The sequence below is a fragment of the Symsagittifera roscoffensis genome, chromosome 1 (genome assembly GCF_963678635.1).
Source record: "Symsagittifera roscoffensis chromosome 1, txSymRosc1.1, whole genome shotgun sequence".
NCBI classification, from domain to species: Eukaryota; Metazoa; Xenacoelomorpha; order Acoela; family Convolutidae; genus Symsagittifera; species Symsagittifera roscoffensis.
The window spans coordinates 90,116,634-90,141,259 of record NC_087062.1 but is presented as its reverse complement, the minus strand read 5'-3'; the positions used below and the strand labels follow the sequence as shown (position 1 = coordinate 90,141,259).

The 24,626-nt window shown below is 36.4% G+C and overlaps 1 protein-coding gene and 8 non-coding genes across 9 annotated transcripts in view; all 9 read left to right on the top strand.

The window, feature by feature from the left end:
- LOC134840571 (galactose-1-phosphate uridylyltransferase-like) overlaps window positions 1-24,626 on the top strand; it is a 183,820-nt gene that overhangs the window by 110,174 nt on the left and 49,020 nt on the right. The window lies entirely within an intron of this gene.
- Trnad-guc (transfer RNA aspartic acid (anticodon GUC)) lies at window positions 32-103 on the top strand. Its single transcript has one exon. It is a non-coding gene; the product is annotated as a tRNA-Asp (tRNA).
- Window positions 2,004-2,075, top strand: Trnad-guc (transfer RNA aspartic acid (anticodon GUC)). The gene has a single exon. It is a non-coding gene; the product is annotated as a tRNA-Asp (tRNA).
- Window positions 2,398-2,469, top strand: Trnad-guc (transfer RNA aspartic acid (anticodon GUC)). Its single transcript has one exon. It is a non-coding gene; the product is annotated as a tRNA-Asp (tRNA).
- Window positions 2,792-2,863, top strand: Trnad-guc (transfer RNA aspartic acid (anticodon GUC)). The gene has a single exon. It is a non-coding gene; the product is annotated as a tRNA-Asp (tRNA).
- Window positions 3,186-3,257, top strand: Trnad-guc (transfer RNA aspartic acid (anticodon GUC)). Its single transcript has one exon. It is a non-coding gene; the product is annotated as a tRNA-Asp (tRNA).
- Trnad-guc (transfer RNA aspartic acid (anticodon GUC)) lies at window positions 3,972-4,043 on the top strand. The gene has a single exon. It is a non-coding gene; the product is annotated as a tRNA-Asp (tRNA).
- Trnad-guc (transfer RNA aspartic acid (anticodon GUC)) lies at window positions 5,155-5,226 on the top strand. Its single transcript has one exon. It is a non-coding gene; the product is annotated as a tRNA-Asp (tRNA).
- Trnad-guc (transfer RNA aspartic acid (anticodon GUC)) lies at window positions 14,650-14,721 on the top strand. Its single transcript has one exon. It is a non-coding gene; the product is annotated as a tRNA-Asp (tRNA).

The window sequence follows — 24,626 nt, the reverse complement described above, 5'->3', positions numbered from 1 at the left end:
CACTAACTTGGAAGTTATGCGAGGAAGTGTATCTTCGGTAGTATAGTGGTGAGTATCCCAGCCTGTCACGTTGGAGACCGGGGTTCGATTCCCCGCCGAAGAGATTTTTATTTCCTGAATAATTTTTAGTTCGTATCGAAAAAACCTTCTTTTTTTTTTGAACTGGAACTACATGAAGTTTGCCTTTTATCAGTCCGTTCAAAGCCTTAAATTTAGTTTCAGATAGCTTACAACCATGACTTCCTGCTCCGAGTTTTTTGCTGCGACTATGTTGGGAGGAGAAAAAGCTGCTTTTTTCAAAAAATGAGCAGATTTCATGTTGCTGTATACAGCAGGATTCCTGAACGCTGATCGAGTTGTATTGTGTCATTCTGTAACTTGAGAATTTCAAATGACATGAACTTGGAAGATATGCGAAGAAGTATATCTTCGGTAGTATAGTGGTGAGTATCCCAGCCGGTCACGTTGGAGACCGGGGTTCGATTCCCCGCCGAAGAGATTTTTATTTCCTGAATAATTTTAAGTTCGTATCGAAAAAACCTTTTTTTTTGTTTTTGAACTGGAACTACATGAAGTTTGCTTTTTTCAGTTGGTTCAAAACCTTAAATTTAGTTTCAGATAGCTTACAACCATGACTTTCTGCTCCGAGTTTTTTGCTGGGACTATGTGGGTATGAGAAAAAGCTGCTTTTTAAAAGAATGATCGGATTTCATGTTGCTGTATACAGCAGGGTTCCTAAACGCTGATCGAGTTCTATTGTGTCGTTCTATAATTTGAGTTTTTCAAATTACACTAACTTGGAAGTTATGCGAGGAAGTGTATCTTCGGTAGTATAGTGGTGAGTATCCCAGCCTGTCACGTTGGAGACCGGGGTTCGATTGCCCGCCGAAGAGGTTTTTTTTTCCGGAATAATTTTAAGTTTGTATCGAAAAAAATTTTTTTTGTTTTTGAACTGAAACTACATGAAGTTTGCTTTTTTTCAATTGGTTCAAAGCCTTAAATTTAGTTTCAGATAGCTTACAACCATGACTTTCTGCTCCGAGTTTTTTGCTGGGACTATGTTGGGAGGAGAAAAAGCTGCTTTTTTCACAAAATGATCAGATTTCAAGTTGTTGTATACAGCAGGATTGCTGAACGCTGATCGAGTTGTATTGTGTCATTCTGTAACTTGAGAATTTCAAATGACATGAACTTGGAAGATATGCGAGATGTATATCTTCGGTAGTATATTGGTGAGTACCCCAGCCGGTCACGTTGGAGACCGGGGTTCGATTCCTCGCCGAAGAGATTTTTATTTCCTGAATAATTTTTAGTTCGTATCGACAAAACCTTTTTTTTTGTTTTTGAAGTGGAACTACATGAAGTTTGCTTTTTTTCAGTTGGTTCAAAGCCTTGAATTTAGTTTCAGATAGCTTACAACCATGACTTTCTGCTCCGAGTTTTTTGCTGGGACTATGTTGGTATGAGAAAAAGCTGCTTTTTAAAAGAATGATCGGATTTCATGTTGCTGTATACAGCAGGGTTCCTAAACGCTGATCGAGTTCTAATGTGTCGTTCTATAATTTGAGTTTTTCAAATTACACTAACTTGGAAGTTATGCGAGGAAGTGTATCTTCGGTAGTATAGTGGTGAGTATCCCAGCCTGTCACGTTTGAGACCGGGTTTCGATTCCCCGCCGAAGAGGTTTTTTTTCCGGAATAATTTTAAGTTTGAAACGAAAAATTTTTTTTTGTTTTTGAACTGAAACTACATGAAGTTTGCTTTTTTTCAATTGGTTCAAAGCCTTAAATTTAGTTTCAGATAGCTTACAACCATGACTTTCTGCTCCGAGTTTTTTGCTGGGACTATGTTGGTATGAGAAAAAGCTGCTTTTTAAAAGAATGATCGGATTTCATGTTGCTGTATACAGCAGGGTTCCTAAACGCTGATCGAGTTCTAATGTGTCGTTCTATAATTTGAGTTTTTCAAATTACACTAACTTGGAAGTTATGCGAGGAAGTGTATCTTGGGTAGTATAGTGGTGAGTATCCCAGCCTGTCACGTTGGAGACCGGGGTTCGATTCCCCGCCGAAGAGGTTTTTTTTTCCGGAATAATTTTAAGTTTGAATCGAAAAAATTTTTTTTTGTTTTTGAACTGAAACTACATGAAGTTTGCTTTTTTTCAATTGGTTCAAAGCCTTAAATTTAGTTTCAGATAGCTTACAACCATGACTTTCTGCTCCGAGTTTTTTGCTGGGACTATGTTGGTATGAGAAAAAGCTGCTTTTTAAAAGAGTGATCGGATTTCATGTTGCTGTATACAGCAGGGTTCCTAAACGCTGATCGAGTTCTAATGTGTCGTTCTATAATTTGAGTTTTTCAAATTACACTAACTTGGAAGTTATGCGAGGAAGTGTATCTTCGGTAGTATAGTGGTGAGTATCCCAGCCTGTCACGTTGGAGACCGGGGTTCGATTCACCGCCGAAGAGGTTTTTTTTTCCGGAATAATTTTAAGTTTGTATCGAAAAAAATTTTTTTTGTTTTTGAACTGAAACTACATAAAGTTTGCTTTTTTTCAATTGGTTCAAAGCCTTAAATTTAGTTTCAGATAGCTTACAACCATGACTTTCTGCTCCGAGTTTTTTGCTGGGACTATGTTGGGAGGAGAAAAAGCTGCTTTTTTCACAAAATGATCAAATTTCATGTTGTTGTATACAGCAGGATCCCTGAACGCTGATCGAGTTGTATTGTGTCATTCTGTAACTTGAGAATTTCAAATGACATGAACTTGGAAGATATGCGAGAAGTATATCTTCGGTAGTATAGTGGTGAGTATCCCAGCCTGTCACGTTGGAGACCGGGGTTCGATTCCCCGCCGAAGAGGTTTTTTTTTCCGGAATAATTTTAAGTTTGAATCGAAAAAAAATTTTTTTGTTTTTGAACTGAAAGTACATGAAGTTTGCTTTTTTTCAATTGGTTCAAAGCCTTAAATTTAGTTTCAGATAGCTTACAACCATGACTTTCTGCTCCGAGTTTTTTGCTGGGACTATGTTGGTATGAGAAAAAGCTGCTTTTTAAAAGAATGATCGGATTTCATGTTGCTGTATACAGCAGGGTTCCTAAACGCTGATCGAGCTCTAATGTGTCGTTCTATAATTTGAGTTTTTCAAATTACACTAAGTTGGAAGTTATGCGAGGAAGTGTATCTTCGGTAGTATAGTGGTGAGTATCCCAGCCTGTCACGTTGGAGACCGGGGTTCGATTCCCCGCCGAAGAGGTTTTTTTTCCGGAATAATTTTAAGTTTGTATCGAAAAAAATTTTTTTTTGTTTTTGAACTGAAACTACATGAAGTTTGCTTTTTTTCAATTGGTTCAAAGCCTTAAATTTAGTTTGAGATAGCTTACAACCAAGACTTTCTGCTCCGAGTTTTTTGCTGGGACTATGTTGGGAGGAGAAAAAGCTGCTTTTTTCACAAAATGATCAGATTTCATGTTGTTGTATACAGCAGGATTCCTGAACGCTGATCGAGTTGTATTGTGTCATTCTGTAACTTGAGAATTTCAAATGACATGAACTTAGATGCGAGAAGTATATCTTCGGTAGTATATTGGTGAGTACCCCAGCCGGTCACGTTGGAGACCGGGGTTCGATTCCCCGCCGAAGAGATTTTTATTTCCTGAATAATTTTTAGTTCGTATCGAAAAAACCTTTTTTTTTTTATTTTGGACTGGAACTACATGAAGTTTGCTTTTTTTCAGTTGGTTCAAAGCCTTAAATTTAGTTTCAGATAGCTTACAACCATGACTCTCTGCTCCGAGTTTTTTGCTGGGACTATGTTGGTATGAGAAAAAGCTGCTTTTTAAAAGAATGATCGGATTTCATGTTGCTGTATACAGCAGGGTTCCTAAACGCTGATCGAGTTCTAATGTGTCGTTCTATAATTTGAGTTTTTCAAATTACACTAACTTGGAAGTTATGCGAGGAAGAGTATCTTCGGTAGTATAGTGGTGAGTATCCCAGCCTGTCACGTTGGAGACCGGGGTTCGATTCCCCGCCGAAGAGGTTTTTTTTTCCGGAATAATTTTAAGTTTGTATCGAAAAAAAAATTTTTTTGTTTTTGAACTGAAACTACATAAAGTTTGCTTTTTTTCAATTGGTTCAAAGCCTTAAATTTAGTTTCAGATAGCTTACAACCATGACTTTCTGCTCCGAGTTTTTGCTGGGACTATGTTGGTATGAGAAAAAGCTGCTTTTTAAAAGAATGATCGGATTTCATGTTGCTGTATACAGCAGGGTTCCTAAACGCTGATCGAGTTCTAATGTGTCGTTCTATAATTTGAGTTTTTCAAATTACACTAACTTGGAAGTTATGCGAGGAAGTGTATCTTCGGTAGTATAGTGGTGAGTATCCCAGCCTGTCACGTGGGAGACCGGGGTTCGATTCCCCGCCGAAGAGGTTTTTTTTTCCGGAATAATTTAAAAATTGTATCGAAAAATTTTTTTTTTGTTTTTGAACTGAAACTACATGAAGTTTGCTTTTTTTCAATTGGTTCAAAGCCTTAAATTTAGTTTCAGATAGCTTACAACCATGACTTTCTGCTCCGAGTTTTTTGCTGGGACTATGTTGGGAGGAGAAAAAGCTGCTTTTTTCACAAAATGATCAGATTTCATGTTGTTGTATACAGCAGGATTCCTGAACGCTGATCGAGTTGTATTGTGTCATTCTGTAACTTGAGAATTTCAAATGACATTAACTTGGAAGATATGCGAGAAGTATATCTTCGGTAGTATATTGGTGAGTACCCCAGCCGGTCACGTTGGAGACCGGGGTTCGATTCCCCGCCGAAGAGATTCTTATTTCCTGAATAATTTTTAGTTCGTATCGAAAAACATCTTTTTTTTATTTTGAACTGGAACTACGTGAAGTTTGCTTTTTTTCAGTTGGTTCAAAGCCTTAAATTTAGTTTCAGATAGCTTACAACCATGACTTGCCGCTCCGAGTTTTTTGCTGGGACTATGTTGGTATGAGAAAAAGCTGCTTTTTAAAAGAATGAACGGGTTTCATGTTGCTGTATACAGCAGGGTTCCTAAACGCTGATCGAGTTCTAATGTGTCGTTCTATAATTTGAGTTTTTCAAATTACACTAATTTGGAAGTTATGCGAGGAAGTGTATCTTCGGTAGTATAGTGGTGAGTATCCCAGCCTGTCACGTTGGAGACCGGGGTTCGATTCCCCGCCGAAGAGGTTTTTTTTCCGGAATAATTTAAAAATTGTATCGAAAAAATTTTTTTTTGTTTTTGAACTGAAACTACATGAAGTTTGCTTTTTTTCAATTGGTTCAAAGCCTTAAATTTAGTTTCAGATAGCTTACAACCATGACTTTCTGCTCCGAGTTTTTTGCTGGGACTATGTTGGGAGGAGAAAAAGCTGCTTTTTTCACAAAATGATCAGATTTCATGTTGTTGTATACAGCAGGATTCCTGAACGCTGATCGAGTTGTATTGTGTCATTCTGTAACTTGAGAATTTCAAATGACATGAACTTGGAAGATATGCGAGAAGTATATCTTCGGTAGTATATTGGTGAGTACCCCAGCCGGTCACGTTGGAGACCGGGGTTCGATTCCCCGCCGAAGAGATTTTTATTTCCTGAATAATTTTTAGTTCGTATCGAAAAAACATCTTTTTTTTATTTTGAACTGGAACTACGTGGAGTTTGCTTTTTTTCAGTTGGTTCAAAGCCTTAAATTTAGTTTCAGATAGCTTACAACCATGACTTGCCGCTCCGAGTTTTTTGCTGGGACTATGTTGGTATGAGAAAAAGCTGCTTTTTAAAAGAATGAACGGGTTTCATGTTGCTGTATACAGCAGGGTTCCTAAACGCTGATCGAGTTCTAATGTGTCGTTCTATAATTTGAGTTTTTCAAATTACACTAACTTGGAAGTTATGCGAGGAAGTGTATCTTCGGTAGTATAGTGGTGAGTATCCCAGTCTGTCACGTTGGAGACCGGGGTTGGATTCCCCGCCGAAGAGGTTTTTATTTCCGGAATATTTTTAAGTTTGTACGAAAAAAATTTTTTATTGTTTTTGAACTGAAACTACATGAAGTTTGCTTTTTTTCAATTGGTTCAAAGCCTTAAATTTAGTTTCAGATAGCTTACAACCATGACTTTCTGCTCCGAGTTTTTTGCTGGGACTATGTTGGGAGGAGAAAAAGCTGCTTTTTTCACAAAATGATCAGATTTCATGTTGTTGTATACAGCAGGATTCCTGAACGCTGATCGAGTTGTATTGTGTCATTCTGTAACTTGAGAATTTCAAATGACATGAATCCGGAAGATATGCGAGGAAGTGTATCTTCGGTAGTATAGTGGTGAGTATCCCAGCCTGTCACGTTGGAGACTCGGTTTCGATTCCCCGCCGAAGAGGTTTTTATTTCCTGAATAAATTTTAGTTCGTATCGAAAAAACGTTTTTTTTTGTTTTTGATATGGAACTACATAAAAATTGCTGTTTTTTAGTCGGTTGAAAGCTTGATTTTTTCAAGTATTCTACAAGTATAATTTTTTGCTGAGTATTTTTTTGCTGAAACTATGTTGGGATGCGAAAAACTGTTTTTCTTTACAAAAAACGTTGGGATTTCATGTTGCTGTATACAGCAGGGTTCCTTAACGCTGATCGAGTTCTATTGTGTCGTTCTTTAATTTGAGAATTTCAAATGACTTGAATTTGGAAGATATGCGAGGAAGTGTATCTTCGGGAGTATAGTGGTGAGTATCCCAGCCTGTCACGTTGGAGACCGGGGTTCGATTCCCCGCCGAAGAGGTTTTTATTTCCTGAATAATTTTTAGTTCGTATCGAAAAAACGTTTTTTTTTTGTTTTTGAACTGGAACTACATGAAGTTTGCCTTTCTTGAGTCCGTTCAAAGCCTTAAATTTAGTTTCAGGTAATTTACAATCATGACTTTCTGCTCCGAGTTTTTTTGCTGGGACTATGTTGGGATGAGAAAAAGCTGCTTTTTTCAAAAAATGATCGGATTTCATGTTGCTGTATACAGCAGGATTCCTGAACGCTGATTGAGTTGTATTTTGTCATTCTGTAACTTGAGAATTTCAAATGACATGAACTTGGAAGATATGCGAAGAAGTGTAGCTTCGGTAGTATAGTGGTGAGTATCACAGCCTGTTACGTTGGAGACCCGGGTTCGATTCCCCGACGAAGAGGTTTTTATTTCCTGATTAATTTTTAGTTCGTATCGAAAAAAAAACGTTTTTTTTGTTTTTGATATGGATCTACATGAAAATTGCTTTTTTTTTAGTCGGTTCAAAGCTTGATTTTTTTCAAGTATTCTATAAGTATAATTTTTTGCTGAGCATTTTTTTGCTGGAGCTATGTTGGGATGCAAAAAAGCAGTTTTTTTTAATGTTGGGATTTCATGTTGCAGGGTTCCTAAACGCTGATCGAGTCCATTCTATAAATAGATGTCGTTCTATAAATAGAGAATTTCAAATGACATGAACTTGGAAGATATGCGAGCAAGTGTATCTTCGGTAGTATAGTGGTGAGTATCCCAGCCTGTCACGTTCGAGACCAGTTTTCGATTCCCCGCCGAAGAGGTTTTTTTTTTCCTGAATAAATTTTAGTTCGTATCGAAAAAACGTTGTTTTTTTTTGAAATGGAACTACATGAAAATTTCTTTTTTTTTGAGTCGGTTCAAAGCTTGATTTTTTTCAAGTGTTCTACAAGTATAATTTTTTGCTGAGCATTGTTTTGCTGGAACTATGTTGGGATGCGAAAAAGCAGTTTTTTTTTACAAAAAATGTTGGGATTTCATGTTGCTGTATACAGCAGGGTTTCTAAACGCTGATCGAGTTCTATTGTGTCGTTCTATAAATTGAGAATTTCAAATGACATGAACTTGGAAGATATGCGAGGAAGTTTTTTTTCGGTAGTATAGTGGTGAGTGTCCCAGCCTGTCACGTTTCAGACCGGGGTTCGATTCCCCGCCGAAGAGGTTTTTATTTCCTGAATAATTTTTAGTTCGTATCGAAAAAACGTTTTTTTTTTTTTGAAATGGAAATACATGAAAATTTCTTTTTTTTTGAGTCGGTTCAAAGCTTGTTTTTTTTTCAAGTATTCTACAAGTATAATTTTTTGCTGAGTAGTTTTTTGCTGAAACTATGTTGGGATGCGAAAAAGCAGTTTTTTGTTTACAAAAAATGTTGGGATTTCATGTTGCTGTATACAGCAGGGTTCCTAAACGCTGATCGAGTTCTATTGTGTCGTTCTATAATTTGAGAATTTCAAATGACATGAATTTGGAAGATATGCGAGGAAGTGTATCTTCGGTAGTATAGTGGTGAGTATCCCAGCCTGTCACGTTGTAGACCGGGGTTCGATTCCCCGCCGAAGAGGTTTTTATTTCCTGAATAATTTTTAGTTCGTATCGAAAAAACGTTTTTTTTTTGTTTTTAAACTGGAACTACATGAAGTTTGCCTTTTTTGAGTCCGTTCAAAGCCTTAAATTTAGTTTCAGGTAATTTACAATCATGACTTTCTGCTCCGAATTTTTTTGCTGGGACGACGTTGGGATGAGAAAAAGCTGCTTTTTTCAAAAAATGATCGGATTTCATGTTGCTGTATACAGCAGGAATCCTGAACGCTGATCGAGTTGTATTGTGTCATTCTGTAACTTGAGATTTTCAAATAACACGAACTTGGTAGATATGCTAGGAAGTGTATTTTTGGTAGTTTAGTGGTGAGTATCCCAGCCTGTCACGTTGGAGACCCGGGTTCGATTCCCCGCCGAAGAGGTTTTTATTTCCTGAATAATTTTTAGTTCGTATCGAAAAAAGGTTTTTTTTTGTTTTTGATATGGAACTACATGAAAATTGCTTTTTTTTGAGTCGGTTCAAAGCTTGATTTTTTTCAAGTATTCTACAAGTATAATTTTTTGCAGAGCATTTTTTTGCTGGAACTATGTTGGGATGCGAAAAAGCAGTTTTTTTTAAATGTTGAGATTTCATGTTGCTGTATACAGCAGGGTTCCTAAACGCTGATCGAGTTCTATTGTGTCGTTCTATAATTTGAGAATTTCAAATGACATGAATTTGGAAGATATGCGAGGAAGTGTATCTTCGGTAGTATAGTGGTGAGTATCCCAGCCTGTCACGTTGGAGACCCGGGTTCGATTCCCCGCCGAAAGGGTTTTTATTTCCTGAATAATTTTTAGTTCGTATCGAAAAAAGGTTTTTTTTTGTTTTTGATATGGAACTACATGAAAATTGCTTTTTTTTGAGTCGGTTCAAAGCTTGATTTTTTTCAAGTTTTCTGCAAGTATAATTTTTTGCTGAGCATTTTTTTGCTGAAACTATGTTGGGATGCGAAAAAGCAGTTTTTTACAAAAAATGTTGGGATTTCATGTTGCTGTATACAACAGGGTTCCTAAACGCTGCTCGAGTTCTATTGTGTCGTTCTATAATTTGAGAATTTCAAATGACATGAATTTGGAAGATATGCGAGGAAGTGTATCTTCGGTAGTATAGTGGTGAATATCACAGCCTGTCACGTTTGAGACCGGGGTTGGATTCCCTGCCGAAGAAGTTTTTATTTCCTGAATAGTTTTTAGTTCGTATCGAAAAAACGTTTTTTTTTTGTTTTTGAAATGGAACTACATGAAAATTGCTTTTTTTTAGTCGGTTCAAAGCTTGATTTTTTTCAAGTATTCTACAAGTATAATTTTTTGCAGAGCATTTTTTTGCTGGAACTATGTTGGGATGCGAAAAAGCAGTTTTTTTTAAATGTTGAGATTTCATGTTGCTGTATACAGCAGGGTTCCTAAACGCTGATCGAGTTCTATTGTGTCGTTCTATAAATTGAGAATTTCAAATGAGATGAACTTGGAAGATATGCGAGGAATTGTAGCTTCGGTAGTATAGTGGTGAGTGTCCCAGCCTGTCACGTTTAAGACCGGGGTTCGATTCCCCGCCAAAGAGGTTTTTATTTCCTGAATAATTTTTAGTTCGTATGGAAAAAACGTTTTTTTTTGTTTTTGAAATGGAACTACATGAAAATTGCTTTTTTTAAGTCGGTTCAAAGCTTGATTTTTTTCAAGTATTCTACAAGTATAATTTTTTGCTGAGCATTTTTTTGCTGGAACTATGTTGGGATGCGAAAAAGCAGTCTTTTTTTAACTGTTGAGATTTCATGTTGCTGTATACAGCAGGGTTCCTAAACGCTGATCGAGTTCTATTGTGTCGTTCAATAAATATAGAATTTCAAATGACATGAACTTCGAAGATATGCCAGGAAGTGTATCTTCGGTAGTATAGTGGTGAGTATCTCAGCCTGTCACATTGGAGACCAGAATCGATTCCCCGCCGAAGAGGTTATTATTTCCTGAATAAATTTTAGTTAATATCGAAAAAACTTCTTTTTTTTTTTGAAATGGAACTACATGAAGTTTGCTTTTTTTCAGTTGGTTCGAAGCCTTAAATTTAGTTTCAGATAGTTTACAACCATGACTTTCTGCTCCGAGTTTTTTGCTGGGACTATGTTGGGATGAGAAAAAGCTGCTTTTTTAAAAAATGATCGGATTTCATGTTGCTGTATACAGCAGGATTCCTGAACGCTGATCGAGTTCTATTGTGTCATTCTGTAACTTGAGAATTTCAAATGACATGAACTTGGAAGATATTCGATGAATGGTATCTTCAGTAGTATAGTGGTGAGTATCCCAGCCTGTCACGTTGGAGACCGGGGTTCGATTCCCCGCCGAAGAGGTTTTTATTTCCTGATTAATTTTTAGTTCGTATCGAAAAAACGTGTTTTTTTTGCTTTTGAAATGGAAGTACATGAAAATTGCTTTTTTTAAGTCGGTTCAAAGCTTGATTTTTTTCAAGTATTCTACAAGTATAATTTTTTGCTGAGCATTTTTTTGCTGGAACTATGTTGGGATGCGAAAAAGCTGTTTTTTTTTAAATGTTGGGATTTCATGTTGCTGTATACAGCAGGGTTCCTAAACGCTGATCGAGTTCTATTGTGTCGTTCTATAATTTAAGAATTTCAAATGACATGGACTTGGAAGATATGCCAGGAAGTGTATCTTCGGTAGTATAGTGGAGAGTATCCCAGCCTGTCACGTTGGAGACCGGTGTTCGATTCCCCGCCGAAGAGGTTTTTATTTCCTGAATAAATTTTGTTCCTATCGGAAAAACGTTTTTTTTTTGTTTTTGAAATGGAACTACATGAAAATTTCTTTTTATTTTTGAAACGGTTCAAAGCTTGGTTTTTTTTTTCAAGTAATCTACAAGTATAATTTTTTGCTGAGCATTTTTTTGCTGAAACTATGTTGGGATGCGAAAAAGCCGTTTTTTAAACAAAAAATGTTGGGATTTCATGTTGCTGTATACAGCAGAGTTCCTAAACGCTGATCGAACTCTTTTGTGCCGTTCTATAATTTGAGAATTTCATATGGCACGAATTTGGCAGATATGCGAGGAAGTGTATCTTCGGTAGTATAGTGGTGAGTATCCCAGCCTGTCACATTGGAGACCCGGTTTCGATTCCCCGCCGAAGAGGTTTTTATTTCCTGAATAATTTTTAGTTCGTATCGAAAAAACGTTTTTTTTTTTTTTTGAAACGGAACTACATGAAAATTGCTTTTTTTTAGTCGGTTCAAAGCTTGATTTTTTTCAAGTATTCTACAAGTATAATTTTTTGCAGAGCATTTTTTTTGCTGGAACTATGTTGGGATGCGAAAAAGCAGTTTTTTTTAAATGTTGAGATTTCATGTTGCTGTATACAGCAGGGTTCCTAAACGCTGATCGAGTTCTATTGTGTCGTTCTATAAATAGAGAATTTCAAATGACATGAACTTGGAAGATATGCCAGGAAGTGTATCTTCGGTAGTATAGTGGTGAGTATCTCAGCCTGTCACGTTGGAGACCAGAGTTCGATTCCCCGCCGAAGAGGTTTTTATTTCCTGATTAATTTTTAGTTCGTATCGAAAAAACGTGTTTTTTTGCTTTTGAAATGGAACTGCATGAAAATTGCTTTTTTTAGTCGGTTCAAAGCTTGATTTTTTTCAAGTATTCTACAAGTATAATTTTTTGCTGAGCATTTTTTTGCTGGAACTATGTTGGGATGCGAAAAAGCAGTTTTTTTTAAATGTTGGGATTTCATGTTGCTGTATACAGCAGGGTTCCTAAACGCTGATCGAGTTCTATTGTGTCGTTCTATAAATTGAGAATTTCAAATGACATGAACTTGGAAGATATGCGAGGAATTGTAGCTTCGGTAGTATAGTAGTGAGTGTCCCAGCCTGTCACGTTTGAGTCCGGGGTTCGATTCCCCGCCAAAGAGGTTTTTATTTCCTGAATAATTTTTAGTTCGTATCAAAAAAACGTTTTTTTTTGTTTTTGAAATGGAACTACATGAAAATTGCTTTTTTTAGTGGGTTCAAAGCTTGATTTTTTTCAAGTATTTTACAATTATAATTTTTTGCTGAGCATTTTTTTGCTGGAACTATGTTGGGATGCGAAAAAGCAGTCTTTTTTAACTGTTGAGATTTCATGTTGCTGTATACAGCAGGGTTCCTAAACGCTGATCGAGTTCTATTGTGTCGTTCTATAAATAGAGAATTTCAAATGACATGAACTTGGAAGATATGCCAGGAAGTGTATCTTCGGTAGTATAGTGGTGAGTATCTCAGCTTGTCACTTTGGATACCAGAGTTCGATTCCCCGCCGAAGAGGTTTTTATTTCCTGAATAAATTTTAGTTCGTATCGAAAAAACTTTTTTGTTTTGAAATGGAACTACATGAAGTTTGCTTTTTTTCAGTTGGTTCGATGCCTTAAATTTAGTTTTAGATAGTTTACAACCATGACTTTCTGCTCCGAGTTTTTTGCTGGGACTATGTTGGGATGAGAAAAAGCTGCTTTTTTAAAAAATGATCGGATTTCATGTTGCTGTATACAGCAGGATTCCTGAACGCTGATCGAGTTCTATTGTGTCATTCTGTAACTTGAGAATTTCAAATGACATGAACTTGGAAGATATTTGATGAATGGTATGTTCAGTAGTATAGTGGTGAGTATCCCAGCCTGTCACGTTGGAGACCGGTGTTCGGTTCCCCGCCGAAGAGGTTTTTATTTCCTGATTAATTTTTAGTTCGTATCGAAAAAACGTGTTTTTTTGCTTTTGAAATAGAACTACATGAAAATTGCTTTTTTTAGTCGGTTCAAAGCTTGATTTTTTTCAAGTATTCTACAAGTATAATTTTTTGCTGAGCATTTTTTTGCTGGAACTATGTTGGGATGCGAAAAAGCAGTTTTTTTTAAATGTTGGGATTTCATGTTGCTGTATACAGCAGGGTTCCTAAACGCTGATCCAGTTCTATTGTGTCATTCTATAATTTGAGAATTTCAAATGACATGGACTTGGAAGATATGCCAGGAAGTGTATCTTCGGTAGTATAGTGATGAGTATCCCAGCCTGTCACGTTGGAGACCGGTGTTCGATTCCCCGCCGAAGAGGTTTTTATTTCCTGAATAAATTTTCTTCGTATCGGAAAAACGTTTTTTTTTGTTTTTGAAATGGAACTACATGAAAATTTCTTTTTATTTTTGAAACGTTTCAAAGCTTGGTTTTTTTATCAAGTAATCTACAAGTATAATTTTTTGCTGAGCATTTTTTTGCTGAAACTATGTTGGGATGCAAAAAAGCAGTTTTTTTTTACAAAAAATGTTGGGATTTCATGTTGCTGTATACAGCAGAGTTCCTAAACGCTGATCGAACTCTTTTGTGCCATTCTATAATTTGAGAATTTCATATGGCACGAATTTGGCAGATATGCGAGGAAGTGTATCTTCGGTAGTATAGTGGTGAGTATCCCAGCCTGTCACGTTGGAGACCCGGTTTCGATTCCCCGCCGAAGAGGTTTTTTTTTCCTGAATAATTTTTGGTTCGTATTGAAAAAATGTTTTTTTTTGTTTTTGATATGGAACTACATGAAAATTGCTTTTTTTTTTAGTCGGTTCAAAGCTTGATTTTTTTCAAGTATTCTACAAGTATAATTTTTTGCTGAGCATTTTTTTTGCTAAAACTATGTTGGGATGCGAAAAAGCAGTTTTTTTTACAAAAAATGTTGCCATTTCATATTGCTGTTTACAGCAGGGTTCCTAAAAGCTGATCGAGTTCTATCGTGTCGTTCTATAATTTGAGAATTTCAAATGACATGAATTTGAAAGATATGCGAGGAATTGTATCTTCGGTAGTATAGTGGTGAGTATCCCAGCCTGTCACCTTGGAGACCCGGTTTCGATTCCCCGCCGAAGAGGTTTTTATTTCCTGAATAATTTTTAGTTCGGATCGAAAAAACGTTTTTTTTTTTGTTTTTGATATGGAACTACATGAAAATTGCTTTTTTTTTTAGTCGGTTCAAAGCTTGATTTTTTTCAAGTATTCTACAAGTTTATTTTTTTGCTGAGCATTTTTTTGCTGAAACTATGTTGGGATGCGAAAAAGCAGTTTTTTTACAAAAAATGTTGGGATTTCATGTTGCTGTATACAGCAGGGTTCCTAAACGCTGATCGAGTTCTATTGTGTCGTTCTATAATTTGATAAATTCAAATGACATGAATTTGAAAGATATGCGAGGAAGTGTATCTTCGGTAGTATAGTGGTGAGTATCCCAGCCTGTCACGTTGGAGACCGGGGTTCGATTCCCCGCCGAAGAGGTTTTTATTTCCTGAATAATTTTTAGTTCGTATCGAAGAAACGTTTTTTTTTGTTTTTGAACTGCAACTACATGAAGTTTGCCTTTCTTGAGTCCGTTCAAAGCCTTTAACTTAGTTTCAGGTAATTTACAATCATGACGTTCTGCTCCGAGTTTTTTTGCTGGGACTATGTTGGGATGAGAAAAAGCTGCTTTTTTCAAAAAATGATCGGATTTCATGTTGCTGTATACAGCAGGATTCCTGAACGCTGATCGAGTTGTATTGTGTCATTCTGTAACTTGAGAATTTCAAATGACATGAACTTGGAAGATATGCGAGGAAGTGCATCTGCGGTAGTATAGTGGTGAGTATCCCAGTCTGTCACGTTGGAGACCCGGGTTCGATTCCCCGCCGATGAGGTTTTTATTTCCTGAATAATTTTTAGTTCGTATCGAAAAAACGTTTTTTTTTTGTTTTTGAACTGCAACTACATGAAGTTTGCCTTTCTTGAGTCCGTTCAAAGCCTTTAACTTGGTTTCAGGTAATTTACAATCATGACTTTCTGCTCCGAGTTTTTTTGCTGGGACTATGTTGGGATGAGAAAAAGCTGCTTTTTTCAAAAAATGATCGGATTTCATGTTGCTGTATACAGCAGGATTCCTGAACGCTGATCGAGTTGTATTGTGTCATTCTGTAACTTGAGAATTTCAAATGACATGAACTTGGAAGATATGCGAGGAAGTGCATCTGCGGTAGTATAGTGGTGAGTATCCCAGTCTGTCACGTTGGAGACCCGGGTTCGATTCCCCGCCGATGAGGTTTTTATTTCCTGAATAATTTTTAGTTCGTATCGAAAAAACGTTTTTTTTTTTTTGATATGGTACTACATGAAAACTGCTTTTTTTTGAGTCAATTCAAAGCTTGATTTTTTTCAAGTATTCTACAAGTTTAATTTTTTGCTGAGCATTTTTTTGCTGAAACTATGTTGGGATGCGAAAAAGCAGTTTTTTTTACAAAAAATGTTGGGATTTCATGTTGCTGTATACAACAGGGTTCCTAAATGCTGATCGAGCTCTATTTTGTCGTTCTATAATTTGAGAATTTCAAATGACATGAATTTGGAAGATATGCGAGGAAGTGTATCTGCGGCAGTATAGTGGTGATTATCACAGCCTGTCACGTTTGAGACCGGGGTTCGATACCCTGCCGAAGAAGTTTTTATTTCCTGAATAATTTTTTAGTTCGTATCGGAAAAACGTTTTTTTTTGTTTTTGAAATGGAACTACATGAAAAGTGCTTTTTTGAGTCGGTTCAAAGCTTAATTTTTTCAAGTATTTCACAAGTATAATTTTTTGCTGAGCATTTTTTTGCTGAAACTATGTTGGGATGCGAAAAAGCAGTTTTTTTTTTACAAAAAATGTTGGGATTTCATGTTGCTGTATACAACAGGGTTCCTAAAATGCTGATCGAGCTCTATTGTGTCGTTCTATAATTTGAGAATTTCAAATGTCATGAATTTGGAAGATATGCGAGGAAGTGTATCTTCGGTAGTATAGAGGTGATTATCACAGCCTGTCACGTTTGAGACCGGGGTTCAATTCCCTGCCGAAGAAGTTTTTATTTCCTGAATAATTTTTTAGTTCGTATCGAAAAAACGTTTTTTTTTGTTTTTGAAATGGAACTACATGAAAATTGCTTTTTTTAAATCGGTTCAAAGCTTGATTTTTTTCCAGTATTCTACAAGTATAATTTTTTGCTGAGCATTTTTTTGCTGGAACTATGTTGGGATGCGAAAAAGCAGTTTTTTTAATGTTGAGATTTCATGTTGCTGTAAACAGCAGGGTTCCTAAACGCTGATCGAGTTCTATTTTGTCGTTCTATAAATTGAGAATTTCAAATGACATGAACTTGGAAGATATGCGAGGAAGTGTATCTTCGGTAGTATAGTGGTGAGTGTCCTAGCCTGTCACGTTTGAGACCGGGGTTCGATTCCCCGACGAAGAGGATTTTATTTCCTGAATAATTTTTAGTTCGTATGGAAAAAACGTTTTTTTTTGTTTTTGAAATGGAACTACATGAAAATTGCTTTTTTTAGTCGGTTCAAAGCTTGATTTTTTTCAAGTATTTTACAAGTATAATTTTTTGCCGAGCATTTTTTTGCTGGAACTATGTTGGGATGCGAAAAGCAGTTTTTTTTAATGTTGGGGTTTCATGTTGCTGTATACAGCAGGGTTCCTAAACGCTGATCGAGTTCTATTGTGTCGTTCTATAAATTGAGAATTTCAAATGACATGAACTTGGAAGATATGCGAGGAAGTGTATCTTCGGTAGTATAGTGGTGAGTATTCCAGCCTGTCACGTTTGAGACCAGTGTTCGGTTCCCCGCCGAAGAGGTTTTTATTTCCTGAATAAATTTTAGTTCGTATCGAAAAAACGTTTTTTTTTTTAAATGGAACTACATGAAAATTTCTTTTTTTTGAGTCGGTTCAAAGCTTGATTTTTTTCAAGTATTCTACAAGTATAATTTTTTGCTGAGCATTTTTTTGCTGAAACTATGTTGGGATGCGAAAAACAGTTTTTCATTACAAAAAGTGTTGGGATTTCATGTTGCTGTATACAGCAGGGTTCCTAAACGCTGATCAAGTTCTATTGTGTCGTTCTATATTTTGGGAATTTCAAATGACATGAATTTGGAAGATATGCCAGGAAGTGTATCTTCGGTAGTATCGTGGTGAGTATCACAGCCTGTCACGTTGGAGACCGGGGTTCGATTCCCCGACGAAAAGGTTTTTTTATTTCCTGAACAATTTTTAGTTAGTATCGAAAAAAAAATTTTTTTGTTTTTGAAGTGAAACGACATTAAGTTTGCTTTTTTTTCAGTTGGTTCCAAGCCTTAAATTTAGTTTCAGATAGCTTACAACCATGACTTTCTGCTCCGAGTTTTTTGCTGGGACTATGTTTGGATGAGAAAAAGCTGCTTTTTTAAAAAATGATCGGATTTCATGTTGCTGTATACAGCAGGATTCCTGAACGCTGATCGAGTTCTACTGTGTCATTCTGTAACTTGAGAATTTCAAATGACATGAACTTGGAAGATATGCGAGGAAGTGTATCTTCGGTAGTATAGTGGTGAGTGTCCTAGCCTGTCACGTTTGAGACCTGGGTTCGATTCCCCGACGAAGAGGATTTTATTTCCTGAATAATTTTTAGTTCGTATGGAAAAAACGTTTTTTTTTTGTTTTTGAAATGGAACTACATGAAAATTGCTTTTTTTAGTCGGTTCAAAGCTTGATTTTTTTCAAGTATTTTACAAGTATAATTTTTTGCCGAGCATTTTTTTGCTGGAACTATGTTGGGATGCGAAAAAGCAGTTTTTTTTAATGTTGGGGTTTCATGTTGCTGTATACAGCAGGGTTCCTAAACGCTGATCGAGTTCTATTGTGTCGTTCTATAAATTGAGAATTTCAAATGACATGAACTTGGAAGATATGCGAGGAAGTGTATCTTCGGTAGTATAGTGGTGAGTATTCCAGCCTGTCACGTTTGAGACCAGTGTTCGGTTCCCCGCCGAAGAGGTTTTTATTTCCTGAATAAATTTTAGTTCGTATCGAAAAAACTTTTTTTTTTTTGAAATGGAACTACATGAAAATTTCTTTTTTTTGAGTCGGTTCAAAGCTTGATTTTTTTCAAGTATTCTACAAGTATAATTTTTTGCTGAGCATTTTTTTGCTGAAACTATGTTGGGATGCGAAAAACAGTTTTTCATTACAAAAAGTGTTGGGATTTCATGTTGCTGTATACAGAAGGGTTCCTAAACGCTGATCAAGTTCTATTGTGTCGTTCTATAATTTGGGAATTTCAAATGACATGAATTTGGAAGATATGCCAGGAAGTGTATCTTCGGTAGTATCGTGGTGAGTATCCCAGCCTGTCACGTTGGAGACCGGGGTGCGATTCCCCGACGAAAAGGTTTTTTTATTTCCTGAACAATTTTTAGTTAGTATCGAAAAAAAAATTTTTTTGTTTTTGAAGTGAAACTACATGAAGTTTGCTTTTTTTTCAGTTGGTTCCAAGCCTTAAATTCAGTTTCAGATAGCTAACAACCATGACTTTCTGCTCCGAGTTTTTTGCTGGGACTATGTTTGGATGAGAAAAAGCTGCTTTTTTAAAAAATGGTCGGATTTCATGTTGCTGTATACAGCAGGATTCCTGAACGCTGATCGAGTTCTATTTTGTCGTTCTATAAATTGAGAATTCCAAATGACATGAACTTGGAAGATATGCGAGGAAGTGTATCTTCGGTAGTATAGTGGTGAGTGTCCTAGCCTGTCACGTTTGAGACCGGGGTTCGATTCCCCGACGAAGAGGATTTTATTTCCTGAATAATTTTTAGTTCGTATGGAAAAAACGTTTTTTTTTGTTTTTGAAATGGAACTACATGAAAATTGCTTTTTTTAGTCGGTTCAAAGCTTGATTTTTTTCAAGTATTTTACAAGTATAATTTTTTGCCGAGCATTTTTTTGCTGGAACTATGTTGGGATGCGAAAAAGCAGTTTTTTAAAATGTTGGGGTTTCATGTTGCTGTATACAGCAGGGTTCCTAAACGCTGATCGAGTTCTATTGTGTCGTTCTATAAATTGAGAATTTCAAATGACATGAACTTGGAAGATATGCGAGGAAGTGTATCTTCGGTAGTATAGTGGTGAGTATTCCAGCCTGTCACGTTTGAGACCAGTGTTCGGTTCCCCGCCGAAGAGATTTTTATTTCCTGAATAAATTTTAGTTCGTATCGAAAAAACGTTTTTTTTTTAAATGGAACTACATGAAAATTTCTTTTTTTTTGAGTCGGTTCAAAGCTTGATTTTTTTTCAAGTATTCTACAAGTATAATTTTTTGCTGAGCATTTTTTTGCTGAAACTATGTTGGGATGCGAAAAACAGTTTTTCATTACAAAAAGTGTTGGGATTTCATGTTGCTGTATACAGCAGGGTTCCTAAACGCTGATCAAGTTCTATTGTGTCGTTCTATAATTTGGGAATTTCAAATGACATGAATTTGGAAGATATGCCAGGAAGTGTATCTTCGGTAGTATCGTGGTGAGTATCCCAGCCTGTCACGTTGGAGACCGGGGTTCGATTCCCCGACGAAAAGGTTTTTTTATTTCCTAAACAATTTTTAGTTAGTATCGAAAAAAATTTTTTTTGTTTTTGAAGTGAAACTACATGAAGTTTGCTTTTTTTTCAGTTGGTTCCAAGCCTTAAATTTAGTTTCAGATAGCTTACAACCATGACTTTCTGCTCCGAGTTTTTTGCTGGGACTATGTTTGGATGAGAAAAAGCTGCTTTTTTAAAAAATGATCGGATTTCATGTTGCTGTATACAGCAGGATTCCTGAACGCTGATCGAGTTCTACTGTGTCATTCTGTAACTTGAGAATTTCAAATGACATGAACGTGGAAGATATGCGAGGAATGGTATCTTCAGTAGTATAGTGGTGAGTATCTCAGCCTGTCACGTTGGAGACCGGGGTTCGATTCGCCGCCGAAGAGGTTTTTATTTCCTGAATAATTTTTAGTTCGTATCGAAAAAATGTTTTTTTTTGTTTTTGAAATGGAACTACATAAAAATTGCTTTTTTCAGTCGGTTCAAAGCTTGATTTTTTTCAAGTATTCTACAAGTATAATTTTTTGCTGAGCATTTTTTTGCTGGAACTTTGTTGGGATGCGAAAAAGCAGTTTTTTTTTAAATTGTGATTTCATGTTGCTGTATACAGCAGGGTTCCTAAACGCTGATCGAGTTGTATTGTGTCGTTCTATAATTTGAGAATTTCAAATGACATGGACTTGGAAGATATGCGAGGAAGTGTATCTTCGGTAGTATAGTGGTGAGTATCTCAGCCTGTCACGACGGAGACCAGTGTTCGGTTCCCCGCCGAAGAGGTTTTTATTTCCTGAATAAATTTTAGTTCGTATCGAAAAAACGTTTTTTTTTGAAATTGAACTTCATGAAAATTTCTTTTTTTTGAGTCGGTTCAAAGCTTGATTTTTTTCAAGTATTCTACAAGTATAATTTTTTGCTGAGCATTTTTTTGCTGAAACTATGTTGGGATGCGAAAAACAGTTTTTCATTACAAAAAGTGTTGTTATTTCATGTTGCTGTATACAGCAGGGTTCCTAAACGCTGATCAAGTTCTATTGTGTCGTTCTATAATTTGGGAATTTCAAATGACCTGAATTTGGAAGATATGCCAGGAAGTGTATCTTCGGTAGTATCGTGGTGAGTATCCCAGCCTGTCACGTTGGAGACCGGGGTTCGATTCCCCGACGAAAAGGTTTTTTTATTTCCTGAACAATTTTTAGTTAGTATCGAAAAAAAATTTTTTTTGTTTTTGAAGTGAAACTACATGAAGTTTGCTTTTTTTTCAGTTGGTTCCAAGCCTTAAATTTAGTTTCAGATAGCTTACAACCATGACTTTCTGCTCCGAGTTTTTTGCTGGGACTATGTTTGGATGAGAAAAAGCTGCTTTTTTAAAAAATGATCGGATTTCATGTTGCTGTATACAGCAGGATTCCTGAACGCTGATCGAGTTCTACTGTGTCATTCTGTAACTTGAGAATTTCAAATGACATGAACGTGGAAGATATGCGAGGAATGGTATCTTCAGTAGTATAGTGGTGAGTATCTCAGCCTGTCACGTTGGAGACCGGGGTTCGATTCGCCGCCGAAGAGGTTTTTATTTCCTGAATAATTTTTAGTTCGTATCGAAAAAATGTTTTTTTTTTGTTTTTGAAATGGAACTACATAAAAATTGCTTTTTTCAGTCGGTTCAAAGCTTGATTTTTTTCAAGTATTCTACAAGTATATTTTTTTGCTGAGCATTTTTTTGCTGGAACTATGTTGGGATGCGAAAAAGTAGTTTTTCACAAAAAATGTTGGGATTTCATGTTGTTGTATACAGCAGGGTTCCTAAACGCTGATCGAGTTGTATTGTGTCGTTCTATAATTTGAGAATTTCAAATGACATGGACTTGGAAGATATGCGAGGAAGTGTATCTTCGGTAGTATAGTGGTGAGTATCCCAGACTGTCACGACGGAGACCGGTGTTCGATTCGCCGCCGAAGAGGTTTTTATTTCCTGAATAATTTTTAGTTCGTATCGAAAAAATGTTTTTTTTTGTTTTTGAAATGGAACTACATAAAAATTGCTTTTTTCAGTCGGTTCAAAGCTTGATTTTTTTCAAGTATTCTACAAGTATAATTTTTTGCTGAGCATTTTTTTGCTGGAACTATGTTGGGATGCGAAAAAGCAGTTTTTTTTTAAATTGTGATTTCATGTTGCTGTATACAGCAGGGTTCCTAAACGCTGATCGAGTTGTATTGTGTCGTTCTATAATTTGAGAATTTCAAATGACATGGACTTGGAAGATATGCGAGGAAGTGTATCTTCGGTAGTATAGTGGTGAGTATCCCAGACTGTCACGACGGAGACCGGTGTTCGATTCCCCGCCGAAAAGATTTTTATTTCCTGAATAAATTTTAGTTTGTATTGAAAAAAACGTTTTTTTTTTGTTTTTGAACTGAAACTACATAAAGTTTGCTTTTTTTCAGTCGGTTCATAGCCTTAAATTTATTTTCAGATAGCTTACAACCATGACTTTCTGCTCCGAGTTTTTTGCTGGGACTATGTTGGGATGAGAAAATGCTGCTTTTTTAAAAAACGATCGGATTTCATGTTGCTGTATACAGCAAGATTCCTGAACGCTGATCGAGTTCTATTGCGTCATTCTGTAACTTGAGAATTTCATATGACACGAGCTTGGCAGATATGCTCGGAATTGTACAGTGTAGTAAAGTGGTGAGTATCCCAACCTGTCACGTTGGAGACCGGGGTTGGATTACCCGCCGAAGGGGTTTTTATCTCCTGAATAACTTTTAGTTCGTATCGAAAAAGCTTTTTTTGCTTTTGAAATCGAACTACATGAAAATTGCTTTTCTTTAGTCGGTTCAAAGCTTGATTTTTTTCAAGTGTTTTACAAGTATACTTTTTTGCTGAGCATTTTTTCGGTGGAACTATGCTGGGATGCGAAAAAGCAGTTTTTTTAACAAAAAATGATAGGATTTCATGTTGCTGTATACAGCAGGGTTCCTAAACGCTGATCGAGTTCTATTGTGCCGTTCTATAATTTGAGAATTTCAAATGACACGAACTTGGGTGATATACGCGGAAGTGTACCTACGGAAGTATAGTGGTGAGTATCCTAGCCTGTCACGTTTGAGAGCGGTGTTCGATTCCCCGCCGAAGCGGTTTTGATTTCCTGAATAATTTTTAGTTCGTATCGAAAAGACTTTTTTTGTTTTTGAATTGGAACTACATGAAGTTTGCTTTTTTTCAGTCGGTTCAAAGCCTTCAATTTAGTTTCAGATTGCTTACAACCATGACTTTCGGCTCTGAGTTTTTTGCTGTGACTATGTTGGGATGAGAAAAAGCTGCTTTTTTTAAAAAATGATCGGATTTCATGTTGCTGTATACAGCAGGACTCCTGAACGCTGATCGAGTTCTATTGTGTCATTCTGTAACTTGAGAATTTCATATAACAGGAGCTTGGCAGATATGCTCGGAACTGTACAGTGTAGTAAAGCAGTGAGTATCCCAACCTGTCACGTTGGAGACCGGGGTTGGATTCCCCGCTGAAGAGGTTTTTAACTCCTGAATAATTTTTAGTTCGTATTGAAAAAGCGTTTTTTTTGTTTTTGAAATGGAACTACTTGAAAATTGCTTTTTTTTTTAGTCGGTTCAAAGCTTAATTTTTTTCAAGTATTTAACAAGTATAATTTTTTGCTGAGCATTTTTTTACTGGAACTATGTTGGGATGCGAAAAAGCAGTTTTTTTTACAAGAAATGTTGGGATTTCATGTTGCTGTATACAGCAGGGTTCCTAAACGCTGATCGAGTTCTTTTGTGTCGTTCTATAATTTGAGAATTTCAAATGACATGAACTTGGAAGATATGCGCGGAAGTGTATCGTCGGTATAGTGGTGAGTATCCCCGCCTGTCACGTTGGAGAGCGGGGTTCGATTCCCCGCCGAAGAGGTTTTTTTTCCTGAATATTTTTTAGTTCGTATCGAAAAAACTTTTGTTTTTTTGAACTGGAACTACATGAAGTTTGCTTTTTTTTCAGTCGGTTTAAAGCCTTAAATTTTGTTTCAGATAGCTTACAACCATGACTTTCTGTTCCGAGTTTTTTGCTGGGACGATGTTGGGATGAGAAAAAGCTGCTTTTTTCAAAAAAAAATCAGAGTTCATGTTGCTGTATACAGCAGGATTCCTGAACGCTGATCGAGTTCTATTGTGTCATTCTGTAACTTGAGATATTCATATGACACGTGCTTGGCAGATATGCTCGGAACTGTACAGTGTAGTAAAGCGGTGAGTATCCCAACCTGTCACGTTGGAGACCGGGGTTGGATTCCCCGCCGAAGAGGTTTTCAACTCCTGAATAATTTTTAGTTCGTATCGAAAAAACGTTTTTTTGTTTTTGAAATGGAACTACATGAAAATTGCTCTTTTTGAGTTGATTCAAAGCTTGCTTTTTTCAAGTATTCTACAAGTATAATTTTTTGCTGAGCATTTTTTTTTGCTGGAACTATGTTGGGATGCGAAAAAGTAATTTTTTTATTACCAAAAATGTTGGGATTTCATGTTGCTGTATACAGCAGGATTCCTGAACGCTGATCGAGTTCTATTGTGTCATTCTGTAACTTGAGAATTTCATATAACAGGAGCTTGGCAGATATGCTCGGAACTGTATAGTGAAGTAAAGCAGTGAGTATCCCAACCTGTCACGTTGAAGACCGGGGTTGGATTCCCCGCTGAAGAGGTTTTTAACTCCTGAATAATTTTTAGTTCGTATCGAAAAAACTTTTTTT